This window comes from Melopsittacus undulatus, chromosome 8 (genome assembly GCF_012275295.1).
Source record: "Melopsittacus undulatus isolate bMelUnd1 chromosome 8, bMelUnd1.mat.Z, whole genome shotgun sequence".
Taxonomy (NCBI): Eukaryota; Metazoa; Chordata; class Aves; order Psittaciformes; family Psittaculidae; genus Melopsittacus; species Melopsittacus undulatus.
The window spans coordinates 46,792,341-46,814,257 of NC_047534.1; the positions used below are offsets into that span (position 1 = coordinate 46,792,341).

A 21,917-nucleotide genomic window follows, 5' to 3' on the forward strand; every position below is an offset into this window, starting at 1 on the left:
TGAAGAACTTTGCTAGCACACCTTCCCAGTCCTTGCAAAGAGTAAAGGGAAAGATAAGAAAGAGTAACAGAGAGAAAACAGAAGCAACTTGGCATTTACCAGGAAAAAGAGTAACCAGAACAGTGCTGCTCAAGTACCAAGGAGCTGTGATCACCCTGGGAGGATGATACAAATGACCTCCGCCTGTGCTTACTAGTTGGCTGAAACTGTATTGACAAGTGGGACAACTCTGCCTTGAACTGTAATTTTGTATCTTTCTAATAACATCACAAACCAGATGAAAAACATATTGTTTAAAAATATGGTAAGTCTCTAAATTCCTAGGGAGAAAACCTAGTCTCTACCTTTGGCTTCTGCCAGAGCAACATCCACGATGACACTGAGCTTCTGAAGATCAAAAGAGCTCTGGGTGAGCATCTGTCAAGTGGAGAATTTGGATGAGGATTACTCTGGGAGGCTGGCCAGGCTGGTAAACAGCAGCTAGCAAACAGGAAAGGCTACTTGTTGGAGTCAGAAATGCACAACAGGCTTCCAGAAACTAAACACACCACACGCAATTAAAGCAATTTATTACAGTTATGTGGTTTTGCATATTTGGAAATGCATTTTCCCCTTTTTAGTCTTGGAGTGATGTGCTTATTCGTGCAAACTGAAAGGAAATCTATAAACAGTTCTGAAAATGCAAGAACAAAGTGTGAGAATGGAACATTTCATACAGCATTATCTTGCAAATGCTTCCAGATTCCTCTCTGGTCACTGTGTGGGCAGCACATTCCCAGGACACAGAACGGGATGGGTGGGAGAAAGGGGACTGTAAAGCTATTCATGAACCGTGTTTTGTCTTTTCCCGCGGAGGTTCATTAGTGACCTACTGGAGCACTCGGAAGGAGGCAGGGCTTATTCCAGCAGGAAGTGCATGCAACAAGGAGACCCCAATGCCCAATATGCTAGAGGAGGTCATGCCAAAGCAGCACAGTCCTTTCGCCAACGCCCTGCCCACACCGGCCTTTTAATTGCTCTGCTTTGCAATCTCTCATTTGGATGTACCATACACAGTCATTCAAGAGGAAAGCTAATCCATTACAATGAAGTTCTTACAAACTGGGCAGCCCTTTCTCCAGCCCCTGCATGAGTAAGAATATGAGTTACATCATCTCCATTGCTTATACTTTCCCTGACCCCACCAAAGCTCAGCGATGTAGGCAACAGCTCCCCAAGACAGATGACGAGAAGAGCACAACAGAGAACATGCACTTGCTTTTATGCTGACAAATGAGGCCTAAGGGCACCCAGTGCCAGCAAAATAAAGTGTCCATGTATTGCATGCTAAACCTAGCTGCTGTAAAGACAGGAACTATCCTATGCCTCCCTGCTACAGCAAGCATCAGGATATTCCCATCATACAGCATGTTAATTTTGACAACTGAAGATGCTGACAGAAATAGAAATGTAGACCTCCAGCAAAGGACTCTGCCCAAGATTTTCCTCTCAACCATCATCTGCCAGCAGATGTTCCTTTCCCCCATTCACCAGTACCCTTTGTAGCACATGGCAGCCCTATAAGCAAGGCAATGTGTGAAAGCAAGGCCTGCCCTGGAGCTCTGAAGACAGGGACACTGTGGTATGGAAATAATGTGCAACTTATTAATACTATGAATATTGTAACATTAATGAATGCGCTGACAAACGGGTGGTAAGCCCCGAGTACGTAACAGATAGCTAGTGGTGTAGGCTTGCTATGGACAGAACAGCACTAAACAGTGCCCTCAAGGTAGCGGGTAAAGTAAAAGGTTGGGGGGAAATATAGCTGGAAAATCTGGATAACTGGTTTGTCTGCATAGCCCAGGTTATTCCAGGTATCCCCCAGAGCACTGTGATATATCCCTGGCCTCTTTCAAAAGGTTTTTTTTTGTGAGAGGCATCAAGATGCATTCATATACAGTAGCCAGTAAAGGTGGTAAAAGAGAGTGTTTGGGGTCTTCTGAGTTCAGGGTTAATTTCTGTTCCATTTTTAGACCACTAACATCTGGGGCTCAAGAGGCTGATGTAGGATGAAGAATGGTATAAAAGAGAGAAAATTACTTTGCCACATAAGAAGAGAAGAACATAACAAGCAAAACTGAAATGCAGTAGAATGACAGAAGTCACTAGGCTGTGATCACAGTGGGCTATAAACCAGAGCACATCACATTAATGAGTTAGGAAAAGATCTGTCATATGCAGAGGATTACAGAGTCTAACAAAAACATTCTCTATTAAGGGAAAGACGTAATCCAATTCATATGGAAACAACTTTCATATTATACAAATCATGGGACAAAATGCAGAACACAAATTGAGGAAAAATGGCACATAACACTGACGTAAAGCAAGCTGTCAATAAAACCTGGTAAAATCATGACACTAGTGAACAGAAAATCTATTTGAATTAATCAAACATAACAGTAGGAAAATTTAGAGATATGAAGTAGTAAATGCTGTACTCTGAAGAAGCAGAAATGGTGGCACAGTGAGTTTCTGACTAATAAACCTGATTTCTGTAGCTTGCAAATGAGTCAAAATGAAGGATTTATTTTTTGTGCTGCATTCAGAGCATTCAAAACAGCTGGCACCTGACCTGTGATCAGGACTCTATGCACTTTGGCAATGCAAGTGAACTGTAATCCAAACAATCATTTCATATATATGTATACCCCTCAGAGAACTGAATTAAGAAAAAGCAACATGATGATATATTTAAGCAAAGTACCAAACAGTGAGAATTATAAGCACTCATACTTGTTTTTTTGAACAGGGTCATAAATAAATCACTAATTCAAAAGAAGGGGAAAAACTAGACACTTCCATGAAGGTACACTGTGTGCTCAATAAGCAGTGATAGTGAAAAATGCAGTAAAAATGCAAATTAATTTATATTAAGACATATAAGGAATTAAAAGGTGAGCAGTACAAGTACTAACATGCTTTCCACTGTGAAACACTGTTCAGTTCTCACTACTTTACCCTAAACCACCATAAAAACATTAAAGTAATGGACTAAAATGGCTAACTGAAAAAAAAAAAACCCAAAACATACCCATAAAGAAAAAGAGTCAGGTGGGTTTCTTCTCCTTTCCTTTTTTTTTTCCCCTTTTCAATCTGACAGGAGGTTGAAGAAGCACATGAAAAAAATCCAAAGCAGTCAAGAGTAGAGACTGGACAGATTAAGAACTATTAATTTTGTTTCCTGATTAAAAACCAAGGGAATACATAATGAAACTCATGGGCAAAGATCTGTGTAATTTGAGATTATGTAGTTTCACATCATACACAATTATCCAGTAGTGCTTACTGTGGCATTAACACTGATGTTAAGAATACTATAAAACACTAATATTTGTAATAAGCATATCTGAATTAATAGCAATAAGCACAGAAATATGCCTGTTTCAAGGCAAAACATAACAATAAACATGTAGGAAAAGTATAAAATAATAATGTACCACAGCTTCTTTTCTTAAACAGAGCTACTGTTGATAAGAGAAGGACTTTGAATCTTGGTGGAGAGATGATCTGATCCTCTATGGGCAATAGAGAAGACATACCAGTAGCAGTTTATTCTGCAGGAAAAATATGTTGTAAATTATATCACTGTAGCTACAGTGATAAAAAGTCTTATGAAGTGTGCCACACAAACATGGAACTGAGAAGAGCTTACAGTTTAAGCTTAAGAAAAGAGACAACAGAAAACAGTTTAGGCAAAGCTGCAACAGAAATTAAGACAACAGTAATCAACAATACTGGTCTAGCTTTTTCTGCAGGTATTCTGAATATTTCTAGAGACCCTCCTAAATATGAGGGGCAGAATAAGAGGATAATACTTTTGACAATTTGGATGGAAACTGTTTTCCTTGAACTCAGACAAAAGAAACTACATGGTGCTACAAAAATAAGATGACAAATTACTTATTTCTTTTGACAAGATCTTATGCTTCCTGCTATTCAAGCAGATCCCTGTCATTCCAAGAACCCATATCAGTAACAGAGTGACCACCACCAAGTGTGCAACCGCTATCTCCCGTTGTTGGACCTGTGGCAAGGATGGGGAGACAGAAAAGAGAACTGCAATGTGCCACGTATTTTTTACCAGTACTGTGGGTGGCTGGTGTCAGATGGGAAGAGCCCCATAAAAAAAAAAAAAAACAACCCACCAAAACCCCCACTAAAATACCACCAGCAAGAAAAGAAACACTCTAACACGGTGCTATCAGATTTTCACCTTTACAACTGTTTCAGCTGCAAAAGGGGACTGTGATCTTGCAGGTAGTTTGTTGCATCTCTCCTGGCTAAGTTGGTAAAATGCCTTGTGGTCTCAGTGTGCATCAAAGGCTGGCAGCATTAAGACAGAAAGAGCAGAAGACCCCATGGCACTTCTGGCTGCAGTCCCACCATATCTGGACAAGACAGGCAGAGCTGTGTCCTGGTGACAAGGTACACTAACAGTCCCAAGCAAAGAGTGATCAAAAAGGCCCAAGGTCCAGTTAGGAACAAAGGACTTGGAGCCACGGACAGGACAAGACAGAAGACACTATCTGCAATGGAGGTTCATGATCCACCCAGAAAACAAGGCTGGAGACAAAAGAGGAGACAGGCATACCTACCACACCACTCACGCTTGAGGGCAGTCCCTGGACCCCTGCGGAAACAGTGCACAGGTGGGCATCCTGATGAAGCTTCTCAGAGCTGATGCCTGAGCTGGTTTCTGCAACCTTTGAGTGCAAGGGAAGGATGTGCACATCTGAAGGAACAGACAGATGATGTGCCAAAGATGCGGTGTCAAGGGTGGTTTATATTCACACATTCTACTGTCCCCACGGGAATATAAAAAAAAAAAATCACACATCTCTGAATGCATTTTTCCCCATGGGAATATACAGAAAATTACAGATATTTGAGAGCTGGTTTTCTACTAATCATGTAAACATACTGCTCTCAAACTGTGTGTGTGGGGGGGAAAAACCCACCTTTTTTCCAACTCCACCTGCACTGGAGTGCTCTCCCGTAACTGCTCTTTCAACACATACTGGCCTCTTTATACTAGTGCAATCTCCACTCATCTGTATCTTAAAACGTCTGAAGCAGCATTTTGCCTCCAGCAATCACCATCCCAAGTGTTCTAAACGCTCTTGACAATACAGGCAACACAACTGCACGCCCTTCTTCAACCCTCTGCTATCGTTTCTCACAGCCTCTTCAAGCAAAGCACAGGGAAGGGGAGCCTCACCTGCACGAGAAGGCAGTCCTGGAAGTTAGAAGGAAGAGTGAGGAGGTATGACATGAGCAGGGAACAGCAAACCTAAACAGAAGATAAAATCTTCTGGACCAATTCCTTCCACACAAGCAGCGCTGGGCTTGTCTACACCGATACTCCTTAAAACTTCCTCTGTTTCACTGCTGCCAGTGCCTGCAGGGGTTGCAGTGTGAAGTGCTGCTCTGTACCAGTTTCCCAGGCACAGCCATTACTCCTGTACACGGATTCAAATGGGAGATACCCATATCCTTCTCATCTGGGATTTCCTTGCTTCAAAACACTTGACAAACATGGTTTAAAACTTCAAACCATAAATACATGCTTCTATGCATGTTGAGGGAAAAATCCGGGCCCAAGAGTTTCATTTCACATGTTCAATTAGGCCATGAAGTACTGTGGATGCAGAGAGAAAAATAAGCCTTCTGAGATTTGTTGGGTTTTGCTACATAAAAGTGCCATAATTATAAAATTTTCTATCAAAAATCATACTTTTAATTTTTTATTTTTTTGCCAAGTGGCTTAAAAATGTGAAAGTACAGAGTTGTTATCAATGCTCAGCCAACAGTTACAACACACTGACCTCTACCTTAACTCAACATGGCTCTAACTTCAAAGCCTACTTTAAAACTATTTAAATACCAACATTATTAAGCATAGAAGGTATGCAGAATACTTAAATGGAGCCAGCATGCTTTATGTGAAACCCAGCCTCTGCAGTTCCTCCCCCTTATTTCCCAGGCTAAGCTTACCTGTTCTCCAGAGCAGGACTTTCCTGTCACACTTCTTGACAGAGAGGAGTGGTGTTGCCCTGCTCTCTCATCCTTGGACTACTGGTTTTTATTTCCCCACCTTTTCCCCTGTGGTGGCTTGACCCCAGCTAGATGCCAGGTCACCAAAGCCACTCTATCACTCCTCCTCCTCAGCTGGACAGGGGAGATAAAATATAATGAAGGGCTCATGGGTCAAAATAAGGACAGGAAGAGCAGTTTTCCTACTAATGATGCAGAGAGATCATTCACTGTCCTGGGCAGAACAGACTCCAGTTGGGGAAGAATTAATTTATTACCAATCAAATCAGAGTCAGATAATGAGAAATAAAACCCAAGTCTTAAAAATACTTTCCCCCAACCCCTCCCTTCTTTCTGGTCTTAAATTTACTTCTGATTTTCTCTACCTCCTCTCCTCCCAGCAGCACAGGGGGACAAGGAATGGGAGTTGTGGTTACTTCATCACATGCTGTCTCTGCTGCTCCTTCCTCCTCAGGGAAGGACTCCTCACACTCTTTCCTGGGGTCTATCCCACATGAGACAGTCCTCCATGAACTCTCCAAAGTGTTCTTCATTAACTGCTCCAGTGTGGGTCCCCCTTCCTACTCCCCTCTCCAGATGCAATTGCTCTTGCAAAATAACTTTCCCCCTTCTTCAGTATGTTATCCCAGAGGCACACCACTGTCACTGATGGGCTCAGCCTTGGCTAGTGGTGGGTCTGTCTTGGAGTCAGCTGGCATTAGGTCTTTGGACACAGCAGAAGCTTATAGCAACCTCTCACAAGAAGGCACTCCTGTAGCCCTGCTACAAAACCTTGCCATGCAAACCTGGTACATCCCCATTTTACTAACTGCAGGGAAAGACAGGCACATAGCTGCTTTGTTTCAAGTCACAAGCTTGCATCCATACTGCAGTGGCTCTGCAGGCACCTTCATGATTGCTGATGGGGGGAACTGAAGGCTGGGCTGAAAGTCAAGTGAGGTTCTCCTGTTGTACACCCAGTAGAGGTGAATGGAGACACCCACGACCACTGACTGAGAGGAAGGGTTTAGAGGGGTTCATGCCTGACTGCACCTGCTTGTGACATTTTAGAGGCAGTAATACTATAGAAAGTATCACCTACAGAAGGATAAAACAATACAGGAATTTTTGCAATCATTCACAAAACCAACCATGAACAGAGCTATTGTAAAAGGCTCTGTCATGTATGATGACAGGGCAAGTGGGAGAAAAGCCTGGACTGCTAAAGCCTTTGGACAGATTTTCTGGACCTTGCTGCATCTTTTTCACTGCATTTGTTAAACATTATATATCTTGATTGACACTGAAGCAAAACCAACACACTAAGTTATCTGTCATCAGTGATGTTTATAAGGAAATCCTGTAGTTGAGCCAATGTCAGAAAGCGTTTAACTGCTTAACTACCAAATGCTTAGCATACTTTAAAAGTAAAGCAAAACTTTCAACGTAGCTTCTCAGTTATGGCTCAGAGGTTGCCATTAGTAACACTTGGACCTCAAAAGAGTACTCAGTAGTATGTATTGCTCATATCTGCAAGCAAAATAAACATTTAGTAGCTTGAAAAATGTCCAGGAGGTAAAATTGCAATGGCTCATTTAAGATGCAGCTATGAGGCTGCAGGATCAGGAATGCAATCCAGAGGAACGATCTTCACAAGTCTTCACAAGAATGATATTACTTCTTGCCTGTTTTTTTTTAAACTCTTCTCCTTTCTGTCTCTTAAGGGGCCTGGGTGCACTTGTGATACACAAACTGGTCCTTACTGCTGTGGCCCAAACACTATTTAGTCTCCTGTCAAAACTACCGCATAGAGAGATACACACTGTTCACTGAGACTCTTTATTGCAGACTGCGGGACTCCAAAGCACAGTCTTTTAATCAAATTACTCTTTAGGCTTACATCAAGTGCCAAATGCATTAAATTCTTGGCTGTAAAATCGCCCCAAACAACTCCCTCCTACCTTGAAGATGTATACTTTCCAAGGTAAAACTTTCAGAACTGTCTTTTACCTAAAAGCCACAGCCACAGACAGCGCACTTCTAAGTAATAATTTGCTTTTAAAAATACTACCCTTGAATATGAGTTTCTGTAAGTGGGAAAGAAAAAGGAGGCATCTGGATATAAAGTGTCTGTGAGCACATGGGGAAATCTGCATCCTGTGCTCACAAGTTAACCAGCACTTGGCACCGATATTGCATTTTTCCACCACAAGTTATTTTCCCTGCCTCCAAATACATTTTAGTCCTATTTACAAAAGGGTCACATGGTAAATTGAAGCTTAGACATCCTTAAACTTATGCACAAGCAAAGGATTTATATTTACAGTCACCTTCTCCATTCCATTCCCAAAGTAACTCTTAGCCTCTGAGTGAGGTCATTCTCCACTAATTTGCAATGATCTGTTTTACATTCTGGATACTTGCTGTAAAACCTCAGAGGAGCTGGGGGATAGACTGGAGTAAAAGCTGGATATAAGAGACCACTCCAGCACAAGTATCCCAGATCAATTAACACCATAGAGACACTGCATTAAAAGCTTCTGTTTCTGAACCCTTCCTAAAAGCCCCCTTGAGTACACAGTCCTACTATATGTAATGATGGGATAAATTAAAAATGGTAGAAAGGAGAGAAAGAAGAATCCTAAACCATACGGAGTTTACCTAAGGAAACGTAAACGTGTTCAAAGAAACAATCACAAACACAGTAAACATATACAGGCTTAAGCTGGAATCCAGGTACAGATTCCTGGTTCCTGACACGCAAATTATTGAGAAATCTTGGCTACTACAGTCAGCCTTTATACACTGAAGCCTTCTACAGCAAGGCTTTCCATGGCATCATTAGAAAGCTTTGTGTACTATCTCATATTGTAGCTCTAAGACATACCTTCTTTGAAATTTGGAAGACATACTTTGATGAGGAAGGATATGGCATGAAGTGACCCCAAGGACTTAAACACAGGTTCAAGGGGTGTGTGTACTGTTTTGCTGCAGAGCACATGAGCACTTCCTGAGATCAGTTCAGAGCTGAGATGTTCCCCCCTGCTTCTGTCCCCTCAACACACTGCCAAAATCATTACTTTGGTAAGAAACTTTCAATATATCACCACAGGGTTAATTTCCTTTTACCTTCTATGATCACATTCGAGTGCAGAGTGCTCAGCTGGACTAAAAGCTCAAACAGCATGAATAATTTAAGAGGACTCCACTGGGAGGACCATTAATGCCTCAGAAAGCCTTCACTGGATCTCTCACCAGTTCTTACTTGCGATATCCTTAAATGTTACAGTACCAGCTTCACATCAAACTCAAAGCTCACATATCTAGCACCTCTCCACCAGCAATGCCCCCAGCAGGGTACAGGCAATTAAAGGGGGGCCAGGAGGGCAGTGGCCCCTGCAGCCTCATGGCTATGCCAACTAGCGCCTCCACCTTCTCAGCGTGTTGTCAATTGCTCTTCAGCTTCTTTAACTTTTGCCTGCAGCACCGAAATATTACATCCTTGGTTTAAGTAAAATTGCTTCAACTGCCTTTGAGTTATATAAAGACCTAACAAATGTGAGAAATAGCTTTAATATTTGGGGAAAGTGCTTTTGGCTTTCAAGGATGGCTGAAATCTAACTGGACTATTCACCTTCTAACACAATATGGACATCAGCCTTAGTAGGTGGCCCATGTTGTATTAAGCTTGGGAAAATTTGGCAGTAAAATGAGTTACAAGATGGTTACAATGGTTACAAGAAAACTCAGCCAGGTGCATGCACAGAGGGAAATGGTGAGTCTGAACATTATCTGGTGAGCCACTTGATAGATCACACGCCATTATGTATGAAATTACATATAGTTCTTAACTGAATCATTCCAAATCAAATCAGGAAAACAGAAGCAGAATTACAGGAAATATTGGGATCTTGGGCACACTGCCCTCAGTGTCTGCTCTCAGTTATGCTATCTGTAAAATGCAATCGATAAATGTAACCATTAAGTAAATGCAAAACATTAGTTCAACGCTTAAAACAGACAAAAATGAGGCAGGGACTTGTTTGGTGTCACATGTGAGGTATTTGCTTTGCACTACACTGCAATTGTAATATAATTCAAATGCTGAAAATCCTTAGATTTGCTTATGCATGACTATGATTTTCTTTCATCATTATATTAGTATGCTTTTCCAGTATCATACATGATCAAATGAAGTACTCTGAAACGAAAGATGCTATGTAAGTGAAAAACATTGCTGCAATACCCAATTTGAACATGTCATAGTAGTATGTCTCCTTTACTGAAAGGTCTGCTAGGAAACCGATTTGGCCATATCACAGTGAGTGATAATAAGTGCTGTTTAATCAAGACAGTATTAACATAAATTTCAACTTGTGTCAAGTAGCTTAATGGGAAATTATTGAATATTAAACAGACATAGAATTTTACACCTCTGGTCTTTCAATAAACAAGTTATTGAGTAAACTAAAATATACAGTTCAATGTGCTCTCAAAAAGAGCTACATACAACCAGGAAGAGTTGAAGTCAAGCAATGACCTGAAATTTTAAACTTCATATTCAATTTTAAAAAGGTTCAGTACTGGAACACTCTTCATCTTTGAACTAAATTCAAGATCTTTAACGTGAAAAGTACATCCAGATGTGCTTATAATTAGAAAATAATAAAAGGTATTTTAATTCATTTCTGGCTTTTGTACATATATGATATTTCCAACTTGGATGCTTAATCCTGAATAGCTTTTTTATGTTTTATATGCATCAGTAAATTTCTGACCATATCACTGTGAAAATGAATATAAATTATGTACCTTTCCATGATAACCCAGATTATGTGGCTTCATCTATTGGCCACTGATTTTGCCAGTCAACACGTCTGCTTACTATTTCCCAGAGAAAAATATAAAACTTACAGCATCCTGACTCAAGACTACTCACAGTACAGCGTGGTGAAGAGCCACCACACTGATATCAAGCAGAAGCCTTTACTGCAAAAGCATAACATAGTGACAGACATTGCTTTAGATATTCACCTTTAAAAGAAGGGAGATTCCTGAATCCAGTATTAGTAATATAACTGACTTGTCTGAATTTTAAATTAAGACTATTCCACAACATACTTGGTTAGTGAATGTGTTAAGAGCAGAACAGCCCTTATAACATTACCTAAAACATGCAGTTCCTAAGAAAAGGAAGTGGAGTAAATGAGAAAAAAAAAAAACAAAACCCAACATCAAAAAACAAACCCCAAAACAAACCACAGGGAACAGCCCAGTACCACAAATTATATGCTCTGCAGGTAAGATGCAAGTTTAGTTCTTAGGACCAGGATACTGCGGAAGAAGCAAAGTAAAACAGTTGGAAAAAATAGAGCAATTGTACTTAGGTGCACATAAGACAACCACATAAGAAGAGACTGCTTTCTGAAGTACAGATGAAAAAACCCAACAGCAGAAATATATCAGTATCAAACTATATGCTTCTGTTCTCACCCACCTTTACACGATAACAAGAAAGGACTGATCTATGGAAATATTTCAAATGAAAGCTTCTTAATCCTCCACACAGCAACAGATGTTGAAACAGGCATCTGTACTTCAGTTCGAAGTGAAATGTCTTGCTACCTACAGCAGATACCATGCCAAAGAGGTGGCTTAACACCGACTTCCTGTTTCAGTGGAGCAATTAAACATGTCCCTTCCCCACAATGCTAGGAAGAGTGTCATGACAGAAGAATAGGTTTCTTAACATGACATGCACACAAAAAGTGTCTATGAGCAGACAGAATAATGTACACCTGGTTTCATACTGTGCATAAACACATGAAGTGGGCATGGGTCCTAAATGATTACAAGAGCACCTGCAAAGGGCTAAAATTATAGCTGCTAATGCCCCAGTTCCAGGCCTTTCATTTGCAAAGCTTAGAAAGAGCCACGAATTTCAGCACAACCATTCTATTAACACTAAAACCCACAATTAAATAGGCCTTGTTCCTTCCACTGTCACTTCATCATCACACTGACTGTTCTGAGACTCACACGCTCCCCATCCTACACTTCCCATTCTTGACCTGTGCAAGCTGAAATCTCCATAGAGGACAAGAAGGCCAAGCTTTTCCACAGGTCTAATTCTCAAAGCATCAGCTACCTTGAGAGGAGGAAAAAAAAAAGAAAGTGTGCTGTTGCTGTGGAAACAGAGCACAAAAAAGCCCTGATTAGATCAAGTACCTCTTAGAGGATCAAGCACACTGCCAAACAGTTAATGGAACCTCCTGTAGCACACAGGAAAGGTTAAGAGAGGGAACACATTCAGCCCAGATGTCTCCATCATCACCCAGATTTCAGGAGATCTGGGACAGCTTTCCAAAAGTAGAGTTCCTCACTACATTTGGTGAGAAAAGGTATCTTGTTTGTGAAAACTATTACCATCACACAAAAGCCCTGGACTGGGAAGTGGATTAACCGCACGGCTGGTTTGAACTCCTGACAGATGTATTAATAGAGAGTCCAGGACATGGTGTTTAACAGAGGACTGCAGAAATACCTGGACCTGCCTTAAAGTTTACAGGCTGAATTCAAAAGCAACGCTTTTGAATGGAAAAGAAAATTAACCTACATCCCAGTGGAGTTCTTATCCTCCTTGCTCCCTAAGAGATGAAAAGGAAATAAATGTGATAATGTAATTAAAGATGACACAATAATTAGCACAGAAAAACGTCTGAATTAAGACCACATGGGCACACTTAGTATCAGACTATACTGATTTTTGAGTGGCTTGACTTTAAAATCATTCTTGTGAATACATCTTTAGTTTTGTTCCCCTCTCCATTCCCTTTGAGATCCCTTAACTGTGCAAGCTGTTCATACCCTGATCTACATGAACAGCATGATACTGCAAGAGTCTAATATTAAATCTATCAGAGAGATCACTGCAGTTAAAAACAGTATTAATGAGAACACTACATACACAAAAGCCAGATCCAGGTTTTCAGGAAGAAAGGAAATGCAAAGTGTCAGCATTAGAACTCCTCCTACCATCAGAGATCAGGTGAAACCAGCAACCAGTAGCAATTTGATACTCTAACCTGCTGATTTTGCTATGACATTTTTAAACATCAGATGGAGTTGGCAGAGGATTCCACAACAGACTAGAAATTTGTTTAGTTTATCAATGTCATCAGACATTAATTGCCCCAACTTTAAATCTTCTACCCTTCCTTCTCATCCCTGCAAAACATCTCACATTAAAAGAAAACAGACATTGGCAAGCTAGAAGAATGATTATTTTACAAAGGTGTTGTGAAGCTTAAGTCGTGTTGGTAAAGGCCTTTGTATTGTGCCTTTCATCTGCTGTGAGAACCTCGACGTATTATCAGTGAGGTCTTTTCTACAGCAGAAAGGCTTTGCTAAAATAGCTATACTAGCAAATCAGCCTAGTTGAGATGCAGTTTACACAGGCAAAAAAAGTGATTTTGCCAGAACAGATAATACCAGTTCCCCAAAAAGAAAAGCTGTACTGGCAGAAGCACATTTTTGGTGTTATTTAACTGAATCTAGCATAGAATATTGTATATCAACTAAGGGCAATTTCTATACAATCCTAAGAAAAGAGAGTTATGCTGGCAAAACATTGAAGGGTAGCTGAGATCAACGTATTTCACAGACAACAAATAAAGGGAGAGTATTTACTGCTTTCACAGTACCAAACCTCTGCATTCATGTGAATGAGCTAGAAGCAATAGAGCCCTCTGTAAAGAAATCCCTTCAGCAGGAAATGCATTTGACTTTACTATTTTACACAAAATAATTGGTTTTTTTCTTTATGAAGCAAGAAGCCAAAGGAATAAAAACAAATAAGATAAAGCTTTGGTCAGATATAATCTGTTGAATAGAAAAGAACGGAATATTAGCAGCAATAGAATGAAGGCCTGGAAACTACTTCTACAACTGCAAAGAACACAGACTGTGGTACAAGAAACCAGTTCACATGACATTTTCAGCTGTGCTATTACGACTATTTTCTACTCAAGATCTCAGTTTAGATGTTTAGAACATCCAATAACCAACTGTTGTCTCTTAACAAAGGTGGAAAGGCGCCATCATGCCAGGTTTCCAAACTTGCCATGTATTTTTCTACTTGCCATGTTTTTTCTGGTCATGTTTAGCATCCTTCTGAGCTGCCTGGGGTTGTAGCCTGCAGCTATCACCACTTGTACAGTTACATTTTGCCTTTCAACATTTCCGCAAATGTGCAGCAAATCTTGCCACCTAAGGGCTTGCTTCAGGCTTTTGTCCAGTAAATGCCTGTATTTATTTTAGAAACGTGTCTCTCCTTATCCATCTTCAGTAGCACACAACTTTCTAACACCCACAGCACCCAACCTATGCACCACAGCATCAGACTTCGGCAGAGCCATGTTTTACATTTGTGATGGGTTGCAAACTGGTTAAACATTTTCCCATAAACTGATGCAGATCAGATGTGCTTCAGCCTGGAACAGGTCTCAAAATCCAAAGACAGAAATTGCCACAGTGAAGGGAAATAACCTACTTAGCAATATGGAAAATTTGTTTTCCATATGAAAGATGGTTTCATTACCAAATTTAAGCAGGTGTTTTCAGTTGCTTTCCACTGAAAAGTAAAGCTAAATATACTTTAAAGCAAAACTAAACATCAATCTTCTGTTACTGAGATGAATTACAAAAAGACTAGCTACCGGAAATTAATCAGTAACCCATTATTTACTAACACAGTACTGTAAAATGCACAGCCACATACCAGGACTACCCGATGTGCTGTCTTGCTAAACCTAAGAATTATTTATGGGACCTCTGAAATGATGAGAATAATAATAAGCAGCAATTTATATTTACTACATGTTCTCTCAGTCACCAACGTACCTGTCTACACAGCATGAAGAACAGCACCGACCTAAAACCAGACTTGACAATTCTGGACTAGGCTTAAAAAGAACAAGGTTCAAATGAGAGCCAAAACACATGAAATCTTTTTGCAGATTGGCTAAACTACAGACCAAAGCTAAACCACCAAAGGCTGGGCTTTCTTGCTTCCAGTTAAGAAGCACTTGCTTGTGATGAGAGCATTAAAAAAAGCTGGATCAGCTTTCCTTTTTCCCCTAGTGTGTATTTTCCATGTAAACAGCTGTTCCTAATCAATGAGAGTTAGATATTAACACTTCCTAGGACATGAAAATTTATGTCACAGCCTTCTTTCAAAAACTATAAAGACATATTCCCAACTAGCTGTGTGCCATAGGTCAGACAGCACTCAGTTTGCTGTGCCTACAGCATAGCAATCATGTATCCCTCCACAGCACCCTGCACTGGTAACACTAGAAGGTTTGCATGAAGATCAAGGACAGACTATGACCATTAAACATTAAGACACTTCTAGCTGGAAAAGTTCATTCTTGCCTTTGGGATGCTCAGCAGGAAAATTTAAGGCTAATCACCTTTAAAGACAAAGCTATCTTTCTTCCCATTCCACTCCTCTGTTTTAGCTCCTTCCCATCCCTTCTTAACTGTCATCTCTCATCTCACACTGACTGAACCCTTCATTTCTTCCCAGAAGAGAGTTCACAGGGAATGTGCAGTGTTCAGTGCATAATGTTTCAGTATGCCCTGGGTCCTGCCTACATGAAACTGTTCCTTTGCTGAGCACATCCTGGCAGTCAAGTTTAGCTAAAGTATTTGGAGCAAAAGCCTGAGAACAACTGGAGGCCGAGGGCAGGGCTTCCAGTGGAAGATCACCTATTCTGAAACATGCCTCCGTCACTGACAAAGATACCCACAGTTATGATTGTAAAGCTCAAGTACACTTCAAGGACAACTTTATTTCTCTCAAGCAAAAATGGAAGAAAAGGCATACACTCAGGCTGAGGCTTTTTCCCCTCTTAGTCTTCTAGAATTTATAACTGCTCCAAGGTTTCTGCAGGGGTAGAAATGAAATGTAAAGGGCAGAAACAACAGTTATTCAGAATGATCAGCTGTCCTGTTCTATACTGAAGCACAAGGCCACAATCACAGAAGAAATACAGTTACATGTTGAGGAGCTCATTTCTACTGAGGGAGACAGCTGAAGCACCCTGAACACTACAGGAAGACTGAGGCTTCATGTTTTCAGCAAGCCTGAACAAATAAGTTCAAGCTGTTGCTTTTGACCTTTGATATCCTTCATGATTTATGTCCTGAACCACTAAGGTCAGGAAAAAGTCTAGAACAGGTCAAAGATTTAGCCAGCAAAGAGCATTTACATCTCAAGTAACAACTTTGTAGTTCTAACAGAATGGAGGTTCACAGACTTCCAGAGCATGCTAGAGCTCATGTAACTCAAACCTTCTGGGGATGACTGGAGGAAGGATAAATACAGAGAAACAAAAGATTAAATTCTTTGATATACAGGTTTTGTAGCTCTTAAATACAGATGAAGATCAGAATTAGATCTACCTACACCTAAATATATTTCCTGTACAGAAACAACACAATTTGGAAAAAAATATGCAGAACTGAAGACATACCAATTTTGCACAAAGGTCTGCAGTACAATCCGAATCCAAATTTACTTGCCTATTAGGCATCACTTAAAAAAATAAACCATAAATACATGATTTTTTTTTTCAGTAAAAAAGGCAAACAGTAAAAGCAGAACTCCAGGAGATCAATCAGCCTGCCTAGGAATCCATCTGTGCACACTATTTCTTTGAATGTAAAACACAGGCTTCAAATGCAGCTGCACCTTTTTCATATTTCATATCATCATCATCTAACTATAAAGGCAGTGAAACAGTCTCTGCTTACACACAAGGTATCTATGACAAACCATCAGTTCTAATCAAGGAAAATGCATTTATGGACACAGTGGTTAGAAAATTATTGCTTTTTGCCCTCTGACAAACAGCAGCGAATTCCAATTTGTCCTCATTTTAATATATGTCTGTATTTTAACATAACAAACATACCTGGATGCAGTTTTATCACTTCTTTCACAAAGGGAAAGAGGAGTCAATTTTCAGCTGAAAATGGCTCTGAAAAATGTTACCTTAAGACGGAACATGCAAGACACTTTAAATGCATGAGCTTCCTCCACCCACCAAAATGTGAAACACTTTCAACACTGCTTTTCCACAAATGTTTTATTTATAAACAATTATCTCATAAGTTTTTCTGGAAACGGCTGTAAAGCAAACACTTGAAGATCAAAATTGCACAGTGTGTTACACTCCTCCCCGCTTTCCAGAGCATGTGTCAGAGCCAGTGTCTTGTGCAGAAAAGTACCTATAAAACCCAGCAGACAAACCCAAGCTATGAAAATCTGTAATGTGATCTTATAATAGCTGATCCTAAATTAATTTTATAATCCTAAAATTTGAAAAGGTGAAGGAAAAAAACAAACCAACAGTGCTAGATAAGTTTCATATAATCATCTGAATGGCTCTATTGTCTCTTTCGTCATGCTAAAGTTGTCGTTGTTTTCATCTTTCCTTTTAAAATAGCCTCCTGCAGATCTAGGCTAAAGATCTTCCTGGAGCTTCTATGTGACAGCTGCAGTATCTTAGCCATCTGTTTAATTTATATTTGCTAATGCAGTTCCTGCTGTTTTCAACTGACAGCTTTTTTCTCTCTTATTACCCCCACACGGGAAATCATTGCATTTGCCAAAGTTTCTCTGTAGTCTCAGATGTCAAATCAAGTCTAGTGACAAAAGGTGATGAGCGAGGCTCCTATACACCGCCCTTTTGTTTTGTTAAAATTATGAAAATATGTAAGGGGGGGGGGGGGTATGTTATTTCTTTAAAGGACAATTATAAACAAAAAGAAAGGAAGTACAGAAGCAAAGAGGGAGACAGTAAAGGAAATCATACCCCCTTCCTTTCAACACAGCAATTCTGTGGGAAGGTTGAGGCTGGACGATCTCCAAGATACTCTCAGAAACAGAATATCCATTCCATATCAATTCAGTAAAGCCGTGATTCAACCTCTTCAGTCATCTATACCCACCTACCTCATCACCTAAGCTCAGGGTTTACGTGACTACTGACCTTCCCCCGCCCGCAACCAGCAACTTTTCCGGAGTGCTTTGGATGTCAAGAAGTATTCATAAGTCAATGGGAAGTGAAGGAGCCCCAAGGCCCACATGATGCAATGCCAGTAGTTACTGCCATCCTGTAAAGCCTCCTGCAGAGAGGTGCAGGGCCTGCTCTCTCTGTACTATTAAGAGACACTGGATAAAAGCACAAACTGACTCCTGAAACAGACATCAGTCCTATACAGACAGCACAGATGTTACTGTCCCTGGAACTCCCCTACAGCATGACAACAAGCAGATTAAAGAGTCTATCCCAGCTGAAAAGTGACATCAGGTTTACATAAAACTCTGAAATAGATATCCCTGTCCTGCTTAAAACGGTATGAGCTGAATCACAGTGAGCTCTGCAATACCTGTCCCAGGTGATGCAGTACTCCTGTGAGGACCACATTTCAGAAACAAGCCCCAGCCCAGAAACAGCCACATTAAACACCAACCACTGCACATAAACCAAACCCAGAAGCATGACCACTCTTCCTTTCTGAATTCCCCTTTACAAAACAACTTTATCAGGTGGAGAAGCACACAAAAAATTGAAATGGGCACTTCCCAAAAGGCTGAAAGATTTATGCTTTCTTGTGCCAAAGAGAGAGCCCAGCACAACCGCTGATAAGGAGCTAGCAGGGATTCATGTCTGAGGCAATACTTGTGAGACAACAAGTCATAATCTCTTATTACCACTGTTCCCAGAAGATGATGGTGAGAAATTAAATCCATTGTTCTGACACTCTGCAGTTGGCTACAGCTCCTAACATCAAAGCAACCCATAGGATGGAATTTGTGACGGCTCCCTATCTTGTGCACAATCATTCCACCACGCTCTGGAGGATAAAGTCACTTGAAGGAAAATGAACATTTCTGCTTTTGAAAGTACAGCAAGCTAGTGCCAAAAATAACTAGTGGTGCACTCTGGAGAAGGTTATTGCATCATCTTCATATCCCCACTCCTTGAATAATTGTAGTACAAAAAGTTGATCTTTGAAAAGCATACTGGACAAAACAGAGAAGCTAAAAAGAATATCCTAGAGCAACCTTAGACCTAACAGAGTACCTACACCATACATTAGGACATTATATCCTTTCCTATCTGGGAGATTTTGCCCAAGAGCCAGACAAATCAACTTTGAATTTTCGTTCTGTATCCCAGTCTTTCCATACGTAAATATATATGAATATTGATACAGAATCATAGAATAGTTAGGGTTGGAAAGGACCCTAAGATCATCTAGTTCCAACCCCCCTGCCATGGGCAGGAACACCTCACACTAAAACCACATCACCCAAGGCTCAATACAACCTGGCCTTGAACACTGCCAGGGATGGAGCATTCACAACCTCTCTGGGCAACCCATTCCAGTACCTCACCACCCTAACAGTAAAGAATTTCTTCCTTATATCCAATCTAAACCTCTGCTAAGTTTCAACCCGTTACCCCTTGTCCTATCACTACAGTCCCTAATGAATAGTCCCTCCCCAGCATCCCTGTAGGCCCCCTTCAGATACTGGAAGGCTGGTATGAGGTCTCCACGCAGCCTTCTCCAGGCTGAACAGCCCCAACTTTCTCAGCCTGTCTTCATATAGGAGGTGCTTCAGTCCCCTGATCATCCTCGTAGCCTCCTCTGGACTTGTTCTAACAGTTCCATGTCCTTTTTACGTTGAGGACACCAGAACTGCACACAATACAGTGCTATTATACAGTAGTGTAATAGAGGCTAAATACCCATCACAGACTCTAAAGCTTTTGTAACTCTGGGTCAATACCACTGGGGGGGGTGGGGGGAAATCACCTCAAGGAAAGCCTGAAGAGTCACTACTCAGCTTCCGTTGGTTACTCATACTTTATGGCATTTAATAAGTAACACAATGAAGAAAACATGAATTATTGAATTTTAATAATGTAGATATAGATTAACATCTCAAGTCACCAAAGATCTGTTTCTTATGAGCTTCATCAACATACTGAACCAAAGACCCACAAAATATGAATTCTCTCTCAGTGTCCCTGCCTACAATGCTACCCAGGATAAAAGTACCCTTCATATCAGCTCTTCCTTACCTCTAGCAGTTCATGTGCCGTCTCAGGAAGAGCTGTGTGGTACCAGACGCAGACTGAGAACACCATGAAACTGGGGAAAGAGAAGAGGTTTTGTATAAATATGCATACTTGACAGTGTAAGGCAGCAATATTTGCCAAACTACAAACATTCTCCAGCCAGGGTATCTGATTCACTTCAATACCTGAACTACTACACTTCTCAACTCAGGAATTGGAAGTAAGGTAGTGCTGATTTTAGCAATTCCTTCAGCCAGGCAATGGAACAACTGAACTGAATAAAGATTATCCAAAGTCACAAACACAATAAAAAGATCAAAGGATGACTGTAAATTAGACATACTGGACTTATCTTTTCAGACAGATTTTGTTTGTTTGCTTGCTTTCTCTTTCTTCTTGGGTTAATAAGAATTATCAAGTGCTACTTCGACTAGGCTCTGGTCACATACTACTGAAGAGGAGGCTCAGCCATGTGCTGTTGCTCAGCCTATTAGAGAGTATTGTACCTACTAAGCAGAAAAGGCTAAACCAAGGGCTAGGAAGACTCTGAATTCCAGCTGACAGGAAAAAAAACAGTGCACAGAAAGGTGCTCTCCTAGGTGAGTCAAGATGTCTTGCACAACATGACATGACATTACAGATGACTCCGCATAACGAATATTGTAGAACTAGACATAGGAAATAAGAACTTCTATGTAAGATGGCAACAGATTTTACAACAAACTCGCTCAGTTGCTTTGTTCTCTGTAGACTACCACAGCCCAAGGACAGAACAATACATTTCTACCGCTTACAAGCAAATACAAGTAAATATAAGAATCATAGAATCATTTAGGTTGGAAAGGAACTTTAAGATCATCAGGTCTGACCACCTAACATTGCACTTAACACTGCCAAGTCTACCACTAAGCCATGTCTAAGCACCACATCTACTCATCTTTTAAATCACTCCAGGGATAGTGACTCAAGCACTTCTCTGGGCAGCCCGTTCCAGTGCTTGACAAACCTTTTGGTGAAGTTTTTCCCAATATCCAGCCTAAACCTCCCCTGGCACAACTTGAGGCCATTTGCTCTTGTCCTATCACTTGTTACCTGGGACAAGAGACTGACCCCCACCTCCCTACAACCTCCTGTCAGGCAGCTGTAGAGAGTGATAAGGTCCCCCCCGAGCCTCTTTTTCTCCAGATTAAACAACCCCAGGTCCCTCAGCTATTCCTCATAAGACTTGTGCTCCAGATACTTTTATCAGTTTCGCTGCCCTTCTATGGACACAAAAACCATTGCTTCTGTGGGAGGTTATGTTACTATAAGTAGTGTATTCTTGTACACCTTTTGGACACTTTCACCATTTGAAAACAGTATCTAAGGGGAAAAAACCTGGAATACATTACTGGCAGAAAATTTCCTTCTTTTTTCCATAAGATACCTCTGCTATACAACTTCTTAGCACACACAAACCACACAGGCCCACGGGCTTTCCTGGAAGCAGGAAACAAAAAAGCACATTTGCCATTCGTACTGCAAAGATAAAAGATACCTCAAACAGTACATCTGTTCTAGGAAGAAAGCCATTATTCAAGGGTAGATGGATTTACCGACACAGTCAGGTACAGGATTATTTGCTCTCTCAATTTTTTCCATAAATGTTCTGAACATTGAGCATCCCAGGAGAAAACATCT

General features: G+C 40.7%; 1 protein-coding gene across 6 annotated transcripts in view; it reads right to left on the reverse strand.

Annotated features, from left to right (window-relative positions):
• NDST2 (N-deacetylase and N-sulfotransferase 2) overlaps positions 1–21,917 on the reverse strand; it is a 136,564-nt gene that overhangs the window by 63,197 nt on the left and 51,450 nt on the right. For 3 of the 6 annotated variants that reach the window (XM_034065291.1, XM_031052160.2, XM_031052161.2), the window contains one exon: positions 20,241–20,310. The exons of 1 other annotated variant lie outside the window; for it this stretch is intronic. The gene's annotated coding sequence lies outside the window, so the exon portion shown is untranslated. Of the gene's footprint in view, positions 1–4,640; positions 4,768–5,003; positions 5,023–20,240; positions 20,311–21,917 lie in introns of those variants that run through there. 2 more of the 6 variants (XM_031052163.2, XM_034065294.1) reach the window with 2 other exon arrangements.